The sequence below is a fragment of the Anolis carolinensis genome, chromosome 4, assembly GCF_035594765.1.
Source record: "Anolis carolinensis isolate JA03-04 chromosome 4, rAnoCar3.1.pri, whole genome shotgun sequence".
Lineage (NCBI taxonomy): Eukaryota > Metazoa > Chordata > Lepidosauria > Squamata > Dactyloidae > Anolis > Anolis carolinensis.
In genome coordinates, this window is record NC_085844.1 from 137347712 (window position 1) to 137360761 (window position 13050).

General features: G+C 41.5%; 1 long non-coding RNA gene across 1 annotated transcript in view; it reads right to left on the reverse strand.

The window, feature by feature from the left end:
- The window catches only part of LOC103278622 (uncharacterized), a 31531-nt gene extending 19359 nt beyond the window's left edge, over positions 1–12172 (reverse strand). The window contains exon 1 of the long non-coding RNA XR_506207.3: positions 11505–12172. This is a non-coding gene — a long non-coding RNA (uncharacterized LOC103278622). The remainder of the gene's footprint in view (positions 1–11504) is intronic.
- Between the last annotated feature and the right edge of the window lie 878 nt (positions 12173–13050).

A 13050-nucleotide genomic window follows, 5' to 3' on the forward strand; every position in this document is an offset into this window, starting at 1 on the left:
CCATGCACAATCAAAGCATCCCCAGGTGGCAATCCAACTTGTTTAAAAACCTGCAAAGACGGGCTCCCACCACACTCCTGAGTTCAGGAAGAATCTCCTTTCCTTTAATTTGAACCCACTGCTCCAATTCCTAGTCTCCAGGGCAGCAGAAAACAAGCCTGCTCCCTCTTCCTTATGACATTCTTTCAAATATTTAAAACATGACTATCGTGTCTCATCTCAACCTTCTCTTCTGCAGGCAGGGATCTAGAGTCACTAGATTCAAAGTTACAGAAAAACTGTAAGATGGAAAAATATCTGTCAAAAAATATATACAGCCTAGAATTCCTATATTAGGTAGTTCCACAAAAGATGATCTCAAGTGTCCACACCATTTCCAACACTACTGACTTCAGTATGGCCCCTGTAGCTGCAGCTGGGGAAAAACCAGGTCATCTCTATTAATTTTTAAAGTCCTCCAGATGACTCTCCATTTTCTATGGAGGCTACCACTCCCTATGCAGAATTGTCTGCCCACTTTTATCTTTCCCACAAAGAAAAGGTTGAAACCCATTTTTTAAATGTGGAGAGGATAAAGTACCACTGTTTTGTATGAAGGTTAAACGCTTTGTTAGTGGCAATGTGGAATCTGAAAAATTGGTCTTTCCTAAGGTAAGATAATTGTGCAATTCCACTGCCTTATTCACATGGTTTTCAGAAAGTTAATGCATGATCTTCCATTCTTACATTTGCTGCTACTTCTCACTAACCATATTTTAAAACACTGTCGGGCAAAAATAACTGCATAATACCTTTTGAGCATTAGTGTTAGAAGCCCTCCACCTGGAAGCACCAAATATTTAAGTAGAACTAAAGTGTTTTGGGGCTAGAAGTACTTCAGATTTAAGTGAATGATTGGTGTAGTTTAAGAATTCTTCAAGATATACATTAACTTCCCCGCCTGAACACCTTGACAGGCAAAGAACCACAACTTCCCCTTTTAAGGTCTACTTTCTCTTGTCAAGAAGCATTTCCTGCTTCCTAAACCCAGTCAGCCATGCTCTCCTGTCCAGTTTTATGAGTCTCAGTGGCCAAACACACCGGTGGTGGATTACACTTCAGCAGCCATGTTCTCTCTGTACCCAACTGAGAATCATTCAGCAACATTAAGCAGACTGATTGACCTTGGAATATCCCTAGAGTCTGTAGCAACAGAGGTGTCAAAATCAAAACGAATATGGTCGATATGAAAATATTCCCTGAAATATTCAGCAAGCATTTCACAGGAGGCCTTCAATGGTTTTTCAACATCTCCAAAGAGACCAGATAAAACAAGAGCTACCATCTATCAGAGAAATTTTGTTGGACAGCCCCCCTTCCCATGAGCTCAGCAATGGCAGAGTATTACCAGAGTAAACTATACATGTAGCTCCTTTGTTTGGTTGGCCAGGCTCATTGTATAACCACAATCCAGGTTTTACACCATCTCCATGCCTTCTTCATCATCTTGATCTCACTAGTAAAATAAGGGGCTAAGCAGCACTTTGATTCAACCATACCTGCCATCTCAGCCACCTTCATATACCACAGAGATGAAGGCATTGGTAAAAATAATATAGTCCTGCTGATGTTGTTGAACTACAACATCTAAGAGTCATAGCCAACATAGGCAATAATGAAAACTGGCAGAAAACCTGGATTGTGGCTATGCAATGAATCTGGTCCCTTGCAATTTAACACCACTTGGAGGGCCACAGGGTTCCCACTGCTGTTCTCATTAATCCTCCAGATTCCATTAACATCTGGAGACAGGCTACCCCAGTGGACCTGACATCCTTGCAGAGAGAAGTTACCATTGGCCTCAATCTTTACAGGAAGTGATCCATCAAAGTCAACTGACACTGAGAAAACATATCTCCTCCCAGGCTATTCTCCTCAAGACCAGCTGAGAAAACCAGAGCTAAGAGTATGGCCTTCTATATATGATCCACAAATTTTGTATTAGAATATTATGTGCTGCGTGTGAGCTCCAAGGAACTTTAGATTGAATGTTGATGAAACAGAATGCTGGATCAAATGATAAGGAAAGGGACAGTACGTTTTATAATTTTACCATATTTACTCATTAAAAAATCGTATCCCATCCTTCCACTACAGTCACAGTACTCTGGAATGCTAACCATTTTAAAACCACAAAATCAACCATAAAAATAACAATATAGTAAAAAAAAAAGTAGAGTAGACTAATACCCAACACCACCCTAGCAGCTGAAATACCTGCTGGAATACCAATAACTCAGCCAGAAACAGAAATTAAAATGAAAGGAAGCCCAAATAGATAAAGCCCCAAATAATCTAAATACGAAGTCAGCCACCCCCACACACAATTTCACAGTCCAAATCATTGCATTTGTGTGTACTTTTCTGTCTACATTACTCTCAAAGCAATTCACGACAAAGCCAATCGCACCTCAGCAGCCATTGGGAATCAAAGCAGAGGCTTGATAGATTTTAAGGAATAGGCAGGCTTGGGCAGATAGATAAAAATCAATTTGCAGTGCAATTCTATACCTGTCTACTCAGAAGTTCTATTACATTCAATGGGACTTCCTCCAGGCAAGTGTGCATATTATTGTAAACTTAATATGTAGGTTGCTTTCATACTTTTGTTTGTGCCATAATTTCCCCCTTCTCTGTACTGAAAGTTCCATTGCTAGGGAAGGGTAACCCGATCCCCTCCACCAGACCAGCAATCTGCTATCTGATTAGATTAACCTGCTTCCCTTTCAAGCCTACTGCTCTTTGTCTGGAAACCATTCACTCACTATTCACTAGCAATTGTGCCATCAGCACTGTCACTTTTTGTGAACATATGGCACCCCAATGCCTTGCACTGATCATCAGTCCATCATTTGCCACTGGTCCAACTAATCTGATATTTTGCCAGCACTGTCATCCTAATTATCTTAAAGGAAGATTTGGGGGAAGTTTTCCATCCCAGATCTTGCAAAGCCCCAAAACAAAAAAGCATTAGCTACCTATAGTAATTGCAAGTTTAAAAAATACCATTTCAATTCACCTTGCTTTTCCATTTCTCAAAACTACTAGAATGTTACTTTTTGGGAAATCATCTGATTTCCACAAAGCCAGGGGCATGTGGTACAAGGCACAGTCACTTCCAGCCCACCTCATCATTACCTAGACATCTACAACAGAGAGTAAACCACAGCATGAATCAGAATTTCAGCCATAGGATATTCTTCCTCTACCACAAAGGCCACATCCTTTAAACATAAAAACATAACTAAAATTATTGTTAAATAGCAAAAGTTGTAAAGCTAACCATGTACCTTCATTACTGGAGAAAAGAGTTGATTGCAAATAACTAGTTAGCAACTATTTTCCTCTGAGCCTTGCACGAGTCCTTTCTGCCACTGAGGTCTGCCCCTTCCAGGAAAAGCTCCTTTAAGCTAGAGGATAATTTGATCTATATATTGTTAATTCAAATAGCTGTACTTTAAGAGTTCTACATCATTGAAAAGGTCAGGTTTCCCGTGTGTTAATCATTAGTTGGCTCAGACAACAGACTAGCTGTATATTTAAAAATTGCCAGTTACCTGAGTGCCTGGAAAGCAGGTGCAAGTTGGAGCAGACAGTACTAGGCTAGCTAGACCACTGTCCTGACACAATGGGAATCAGCTTCATATGTTCATTAAAACGCAGTGGCAATTTTGTAACACAGCAAGTGAGCAGCACGGTGGTCTACAAAGAACAGCAGGCTGGAAAAAGGAGTTTCCTTGCCTAATTGCATTGTAACCTTCCTGGCCTTGTGGCAGGACTCAGGTGACCCTTTGAGATCTGGATGAAGCTTTACACAGAAGCCCAGTGGCCACTGTGCAGCACAGACCAATTATATATCGCCATCCAGCAGTCCAAAACTCAGAAAGACTAGTGTGCTTCTGGAGTTCTTCCAATGAATTATGGGGCAATTGAGATGATATTTGCTCTCCTGTGCTGGATGTGATTAGGCCATTGAATATTATGTGAAGGAAAGTCTATTCAACACTCCTCTGCAGAAGAGGTAACTCCCAGATGTTCAAATCAACTGGGGAAACCACCACTTGGTACCTATGGCATAGGTATAGCAGAAACAATTCATCTTCTGTAGAGTCCACTGGAAACACCACACAACTGATCCGTACAAATCAGAGCTTTGCAAACACTTCCCTTTTTAGACATGCATCACTTTGTGACTCAGTAATTCAGTTTTACCAGCAAACCGGAGTAAATTTTTCATTTATATATTTTTAAAATATGATTTGTAAGAGAATAACATACATTTTCAAGATGTTTGTCATTTATGAGTAACAATATGTTACTAATATGTACTAACATCAATAATGTGACTAATACTAATCAGCACCTTTGCTGCATAAAAATGCATGCAAGTTGGTTTTGCTTATGTCACATATATTCATAGGTTCATGTGACACACCTGCACACTGCAGCCGACACACAAATGAGTCTCGCAACACATAGCTTTGGAAAGCTCTGGTGTAAATGTCTAAAACTGTCACTAAGGAACATTAGACAACTACCATATTTCTTTAATTGTAAGACGCACACTAACTTCAGTACCATTACCACCAACAAAAATACACAAGATACATGTGTGATTTTGAGATGCACCCCATTTACATATACACATTCATAATATGTATTTTATAATACATGTATATTGTAAGATACTCTTATAACAAAGTGCTTTGAATGTGAAAGTACAAAGCATTTAATTAGAGACTGTCCACTCTCCCTCTGAATAAGGAGCACACAAACGATTATCTGTGGCCTCTCGATTTGCCAGAAACAAACCTCCAGTTTGCTAGAAAAATTGAATTTGGAAAGTTCTGTATGAAGGGGACCCCATTTGGAGTTGGGGCTTCCACAGTTTAAGAAGCAGTGCTCCCGATGAAACACTTTCAGAAACAGGGGGAGGAGTTAAGAGACAAATGGGGGTCAAGCAATTGGTTGTTATGGCATGAAATGTCACAAAAGACTACAGAGTGGAAGAAGAAGAAGAAGGAAGGTCCCAAGACAGATTTAGATCAAATATTACAATGGAAAATTGAAAAGGGGAGAGGGAAAGAGGTTATGTTATACTCTACTTGTTTGACTCAAATAAATAAACTATTTTTAAATAAAGACTTCCAGAAACAGGTCTTCCAGGCTGGAATTTTTGGGGGGAAAGTTGTGAGCAAGTCTGTTTTTCCTTCTGAAGCCACCAGGCATACATTTCTCTTGCAGGTTTTCTTTGAGGTGTCTTGAAATACACAAAAGGCTGCCTCGGGGATTGGAGGCTCATGCAGGCCTATAGCCAGAAAGAAAATCCAGGAGGGGTTGAAACTCTCCCCCCCCCCCCCCCAAGATGACTTTCCAGGCCAGTATCTCCTGATCTGGCAGGAGTTCTCAACAAGGCCCTGAAATTACCTTCATTATGCAAAGGTTCTTCACAGGTAATAGGTTCTGAATCTTTGCTCCCTCTTTAAGTCAGTTCTTGTCGGCCACAAAGGACAATAGTTTTCACAATTGGCAGAAGTTTCTGTTTTCTTCTGCTTTTTTCTTATTTCCTTTATCATAATGACGGGTTATATCAAGATGTTTTCCACTTTGAATTAATAAGAAATTTTCATCCAAGCACAAGTTGTTCTGATGGTACTCTGTTTTTTGGTGTCTATTGAAAACTTCTATTGCATTTTTCCACCACACAAATAGTTTAGCAACCAATGCATTAAGCTTCTGATGAGCACCTTTACCCGAACTTCTCCTCCAAACACCATACAGTACTTACTGAGTGCACCTTGTACATGCAATGAGTAGGCTAACCAGGGAAATCTGTTGAACCATTTGGGTTAAACTCTTAGATGCCTCTTCTTATCCACAGGAAATACATATCCTGGCAATAGAGTCTGTGGATTTTGCACCAGTTGAGCTTTCACTTAGTCTTGTTGATATAAGTCCAAGATCTAAGAATGACACAATTTCTTGTCCTTGCTCCTGTTCCATGGAAACAGTGGTTCCCAACCCATAGGCCTCGGCCCACTGGTGGGCCATGAGGCCTTTCAAAAAGGTCCACCAGAGGGAGAGAAGGAAAGAGATACCAGCAGGTTGCCCTCGCCAGCACTTTCTTGATGGAGAAGACTTATTTGGCAGCATGGAGAGTCCCCCCCAAAGTTATTGTTATTATTATTAGCTCCTATTGCCAAATATCAAAGGAAAGTAGCCCTTTTAAGAGCCTGTTTAGTTCCCCAAAGTAATTATTATTTTATTGTATGACACAGCAAACAAGATAGATATGCTGGATTTCGTTTCACAAAATCACAAGTCGAACACTTCCCAAGTGTCTAGGACTGTGTGATGTATTTTCGGATGATGCGTGCAGATCCCAGTAGGATGGCCTTCTGCAGTTGACAGATCGTAATTTTGTCAATGTCTATTGTTTCCAAGTGCCGGCTGAGATCTTTTGGCACAGCACCCAGTGTGCCCATCACCACCGGGACCACCTGCACTGGTTTCTGCCAGAGTCTTTGAAGTTCAATCTTGAGGTCCTGATAGCGGCTGAGTTTTTCCTGTTGTTTTTCGTCAATGCGACTGTCACCTGGGATGGCGACATCAATGATCCAAACCTTTTTCTTTTCCACAACTGTGATGTCTGGTGTGTTGTGTTCCAGAACTTTGTCAGTCTGGATTCGGAAGTCCCACAGTATCTTTGCGTGCTCATTTTCCAATACTTTTACAGGTTTGTGATCCCACTAGTTCTTTGCTGCTGGCAGGTGGTACTTGAGGCATAAGTTCCAATTAATCATTTGGGCCACATAGTTGTGCCTCTGTTTGTAGTGTGTCTGTGCGATTTTCTTACAGCAGCTTAGGATATGATCAATGGTTTCGTCAGTTTCCTTGCAGAGTCTGCATTTTGGGTCATCAGCTGATTTTTCGATCTTGGCCTTAATTGCATTTGTTCTAATGGCTTGCTCCTGGGCTGTTTTTGTTGCTGTTGTTGTTATTATTATTATTATTATTATTATTATTATTATTATTATTATTAGCTCCCATCGCCACACATCAGTTGTAATGAGAAAGCAGCCTTTTGTAAGACCCTGTTTAGTCCCCCAAAGTAATTATTATTATTATTGTTATTAACTTCCATTGCCAAACACAAGAGTTGTAAAGGGAAAGCAGCCCTTTGTAAGACCCTGTTTAGTCTCCCAAAGTAGTAGTAGGAGTAGTAGTAGTTGTTGTTGTTGTTAGCTCCCATTGCCAAACCCAAGAGTTGTGAAGGGAAAGCAGCCCTTTGTAAGACTCTGTTTAGTTACCCAAAGTAACTATTATTATTACAGTAGGGTCTTGCTTATCCAACATAAATGGGTCAGCAGAATGTTGGATAAGGGAAAATGTTGGATAATAAGGAGGGATTAAGGAAAAGCCTATTAAACGGCAAATTACATTATGATTTTTCAAATTAAGCACCAAAACATCATGTTTTACAACAATTCAACAGTTCAATACATGGTAACATTATGTAGTAATTACTGTATTTATGAATTTAGCACCAAAACATCACAATGTATTGAAAACAATGAGCGCAAAAACATTGACTACTAAAAAAGACTACAAATAAAGATAGAATTGCTGCCTAGAGAAACAGCTGGGGATCCAGGTGGGAGGCAGACTGCGTTGGATAATACAGAAAGTTAGATGAGCGAAGGTTTGATAAGCGAGTCTCTACTGTATTAGCTCCCATTTCTTGATGTGTTCGTTTTTAGGGCTGTTCCTGGGGTTACTTGGGGTGCTGATTCAGAAAACTGATGGACCACATCAGCTCTAGATTGTTAAATATGGTTTTCTGTGGATGAGCAGATGGTGACTACTGGATTGCATATGTTCTGTATCAGAAACTAGAGCTGATGTGATCTATCTAATGCAATTTTCTGAATCAGCACCCCAGATAACAAAACCGAATTTAAAGTTGATCAAAAACTGATTAGTGACCCTTTTGGTATTAATGTTGGAGAGTGGTCCCTGGTCAAAAAAAGGTTGAGAACCACTGGATTAGATCAGTGGTTCTCAACCTGCAGTCCCCAGATGTTTTTGGTTTTCAGCTCCCAGAAATCCTAACAGCTGGTAAACTGGCATGGATTTCTGGGAATTGTAGGTCAAAAACATCTGAGGACCCCAGGTTGAGAACCACTGGATTAGCTGTACCAGTGGAAGACAGTTTCCACAGTTTCTTCCTGCAACAAAGGTCAACCCACCCTGCACCTTAGTCTATGGTTTATTTTATGTTCCAGCATTTAATGTTCGCTGTATATATGTTGTGAGAAGGGGGAAATGTTTTAAATAAATAAGTATGATGCAGTTGAGCTCCACTGAATGAGTCTACACCAGGCATGGGCAAACTTCGGCCCTCCATGTGTTTTGGACTTCAACTCAACTGGCTGTTAGGAATTGTGGGAGTTGAAGTCCAAAACACCTGGAGGGCTGAAGTTTGCCCATGTCTGGTCTGCACTGACCCTGTGACATCCCAAGGCTCTACACGGGGCATCCCTGAAAGCCCCCTTTTTACTACCATGATATGGTCAGTGTGTAGATTCATATAACAAAGTTGAATGACTACACGGACCATATATCACTCCCAGGGCTCCACAAGGCTGGACTGAACGAGTCTACACAGACCATATGCCATTCCCAAAGCTCTAAACAGAACATCCCTGAAAGCCCACTCGACATTCCCATGATGTGGTCAGTGTGTAGACTCATATAATACACTTGAGCTGCACTGAATGAGTCTACACCAGGCATGGGCAAACTTTGGCCCTCCGTGTGTTTTGGACTTCCACTACCACAATTCCTAAGAGCTGGTAGGAAGTTATGATTTGTGGGAGTTGAAGTCCAAAACACTTGGAGGGATGAAGTTTGCCCATGCCTAGTCTACACTGACCCTATGTCATCCCAAGGCTCTACACAAGGCGTCCTGTCTACATTGCCATTAAACATTCAGTGTGTTGAGCTGCATTATATGAGTCTACACTGGCTAGATATCATTCCCAAGGCTCTACAAAGGGGTTCCCTGAAAGCCCACTCTACACTGCCATGATATGGACAGTGTGTAGAGTCATATAACACAGTTGAACGACAACACTGACCATATGTCAATCCGAAGGCTCTACAAGGTTGTCGCTGAAAGCCCCATCTACACTGCCATGATATGGTTAGTGTAGATTCATAATGCGGTTGAGCAACCCCCCCCCCCCCCCCCATCCTGCGCCTAAGGCTTTGCCTGCTGGCTGCAGGTAGGCCAACTTGGTTGCTTCCATTATGTCAGCTATTGCAATGTAAATGGATAGAAAGGTAGGTAATGTTAGTGGGAATAATCAAAATGTGTGCTTGCAGTTCTGGAGGGACTCTTTAATTTTTACTTCTCATAGACTTGGCACGGAGATTTGGTTAACCAGTTAACATTCATTTATTTATTCATTTATTGGCGACATTTATATAACGCCTTTCTCATCCTGAAGGGGACTCAGGGCGGCTTACAAGTTATATGTACATACAATAAATTATATTATTAGCATAGCACAATATAAGCATTATATATTACTATATTGTACTATACCACTATATTGCAATATTATTAGTAATATTAAATGTAATACATACAGTAGAGTCTCACTTATCCAACATCCGCTTCTCCAATGTTCTGGATTATCCAACGCAGTCGGCCTCCTGCTTGGATCCACAGCTCTTTCTCTAGGCAGCAAGGACTGAACTTTTTACGGATTTAATTTCCAACGATGTTGTTACTGTAAGTTCATTTGATGCAAGTCTATCTTTATTTGTAGTCAATTTGATAGTAGCCAATATTTTTGAAGTCAATGTTTCCAATATATTGTGATGTTTTGGTGCTAAATTTGTAAATACAGTAATTACTACATAATGTTACCATGTATTGAACTGCTTTTTCTGTCGATTTGTTGTAAAACATGATGTTTTGGTGCTTGATTTGTAAAATCGTAATGTAATTTGATGTTTAATAGGCTTTTCCTTAATCCCTCCTTATTATCCAACATTTGCGCTTATCCAACGTTCTGCCGGCCCATTTATGTTGGATAAGTGAGACTCTACTGTAATATATAATTATAATAGTGTATTATTATTATTATTATTATTATTATTATTATATTGTATTACATTATAATATTATTGTCAATATTATATGTGACTCTACTGTAATATATAATTATAATAGTGTATTATTATTATTATTATTATTATTATATTGTATTACATTATAATATTATTGTCAATATTATATGTACAGTAGAGTCTCACTTATCCATGCCTCGCTTATCCAAGATTCTGGATTATCCAAGCCATTTTTGTAGTCAATGTTTTCAATATATCATGATATTTTGGTGCTAAATTCGTAAATACAGTAATTACAACATAACATTACTGCATATTGAACTACTTTTCTGTCATTTTTGTTGTATAACATGATGTTTTGGCGCTTAATTTGTAAAATCATAACCCAATTTGATGTTTAATAGGCTTTTCCTTAATCTCTCCTTATTATCCAATATATTCGCTTATCCAAGCTTCTGCCGGCCCATTTAGCTTGGATAAGTGAGACTCTACTGTATATACAATATATTATATAATTAGTATAGCATAATATTAGTACCGTGTTTCCTCGAAAATAAGACAATGTCTTATATTAATTTTTGCTCCCAAAGATGCTCTAGGTCTTATTTTCAGGTGATATCTTATTTTTCCAAGAAAAAGAATTCACATTTATTGTTGAACAAAAAAAATGAACATTTATTGTATACTGTACAGTAGTTGTCATCACAAACCAGCATAACCAGACAAACGGTAATCCTATCAAAAATTTCTTGTTACTACAATTATTTCCATGTATAACACTCTATGGTACGTACATTTACCGATCCTGCATGCTCTGGTGTTCTGTTCAGCAGGCATGCTTCCAAACAAAAATTTTGCTAGGTCTTATTTTTAGGGGAGGCCTTATATTTAGCAATTCAGCAAAACCTCTACTAGGTCTTATTTTCTGGGGATGTCTTATTTTAGGGGAAACAGGGTATTACAGTAGAGTCTCACTTATCCAAGCCTCACTTATCCAAGCCTCTGGATTATCCATGCCATTTTTGTAGCCAATGTTTTCAATATATCGTGATATTTTGGTGCTAAATTCATAAATACAGTAATTACAACATAACATTACTGCGTATTGAACTACCTTTTCTGTCAAATTTGTTGTATAGCATGATGTTTTGGTGCTTAATTTGTAAAATCATAACCTAATTTGATGTTTAATAGGCATTTTCTTAATCCCTCCTTATTATCCAACATATTCGCTTATCCAAGCTTCTGCTGGCCCGTTTAGCTTGGATAAGTGAGACTCTACTGTATTAGTATCCATGAGTAAACTAGGTTTGTTTGTTTTTTACCTGACAATATTCGTGGGTGGCTTGAACCCCTAAAGCGGCCTCTTGGCTCCGGGCTGGCGCTTGGGTGCCTTTCCCTCCGGTGGGCTCCGGATCCGAAGTCTGAGGAGATTCCGGCCCGGCTCTTGCCTATCGCCCGGCACCTGGCCGCCTGCCAGCTGAAGTGTGTGGAAATGACACCGCCAGGGCGGCAGAGATTTTCCTTAATTTCTCTCTTTCCCGAACGCAGACAGGCTGACATTGGCTGGAAAGTGGAGCAGCTCGTCAGGGACAATCAATGAGAATCGATCGAGCTGCTCAGACGAGGCTCAGGGCTGGGAAAATAACACAGCCGCCCCAGCACGCCGCCACACACTCCCACACACACACACACGGACGCGCGGAGAGCGATTTTAATCTCGTCTGCGACTATTTCAGTCTTTTCCCCACATCCTTTCCGGCTTCTCAGGAAGAACATTTCGCCCTCAACGAAGTTTTCGAGAAGATGGGAAGAGTCTTGGGTTTTAAAAAGACTGGGAAGCCAGGAAACGCAGATGCTTGGTGCTGCTTGGTGTGTTATATAGAAAAGCGAGTGTCGAAAGCCCCCTTCCCGACTTGAGGGAAACTTGCGGGTCGGGGGTTCACACGTGACGCCGGAGGAGCTTCCAGCGCGGAACGCGAGCCAAAGTGCGTGCCAGGAACTTCTGACCAAGGAAGAGGGAGGGAGGGAGGGAGGGAGGGAGGGGGGCAGCGGCGCGGAACTGGCTCCCTTGGAGAACGAGGTCACACCGGCGAGGAAGGCTGGCAGGCAGGGAGGCAGGAAGGCGGCCGGAGCCGTGGCTCATTAAAGCGCCCAGGCAGGCAGGAGAGAGGGGGGGAGGGGGAAGGAGCAGCCTCTCTCTGGCCCTGCGAAGGGGCCAAGGCCAGCCGGGCTCCCTCGGAAAGGAATGGGACTGCCTTCCAACTATAACGAGCGGGAAATTGGCAACCCTTCATGCCTCCCTCCCTCAGCGGTTCTACTCGACTCTTTTATGGCTCCCTCGGGCCTTCGCAGGAGGAGAGGACCAGCCGAGGATGGCATTGCAGGGACGCCTCGCAACAACAAGGAAAGCGGGCGGGGGGGGGGGGGAGGTCAAGGGAGGCGCCCTTTCGTGGCACCGCCGGCCTCCCCGAGGCTCCACACAGGCGCCCCTGAAAGCCCCCTACGCACTGCCATGATGTGGTCAGTGTGCAGACTCATAGAACACAGTTCAACGACTACACTGACCATATATCATTCCCAAGGCTCCACAAGGTTGTCCCTGACAGCCCCGTCTACACTGCCATGATGTGGTCAGTGTGTGGACTCATACAATGCTCTTACCCTATGTCATCCAAGACTCTACACAAGGCGTCCCCGAAAGTCCTGTCTACATTGCCGTTATTAGTTCTGTGTGTACACTCATATAGTGCTGTTGAACTGCATTATATGAGTCTACACTGGCCAGATATCATCCCCAAGGCCTCCCTGAAAGCCCCCTTTACACTGCCATTACAGTAGAGTCTCGCTTATCCAACGTTCTGGATTATC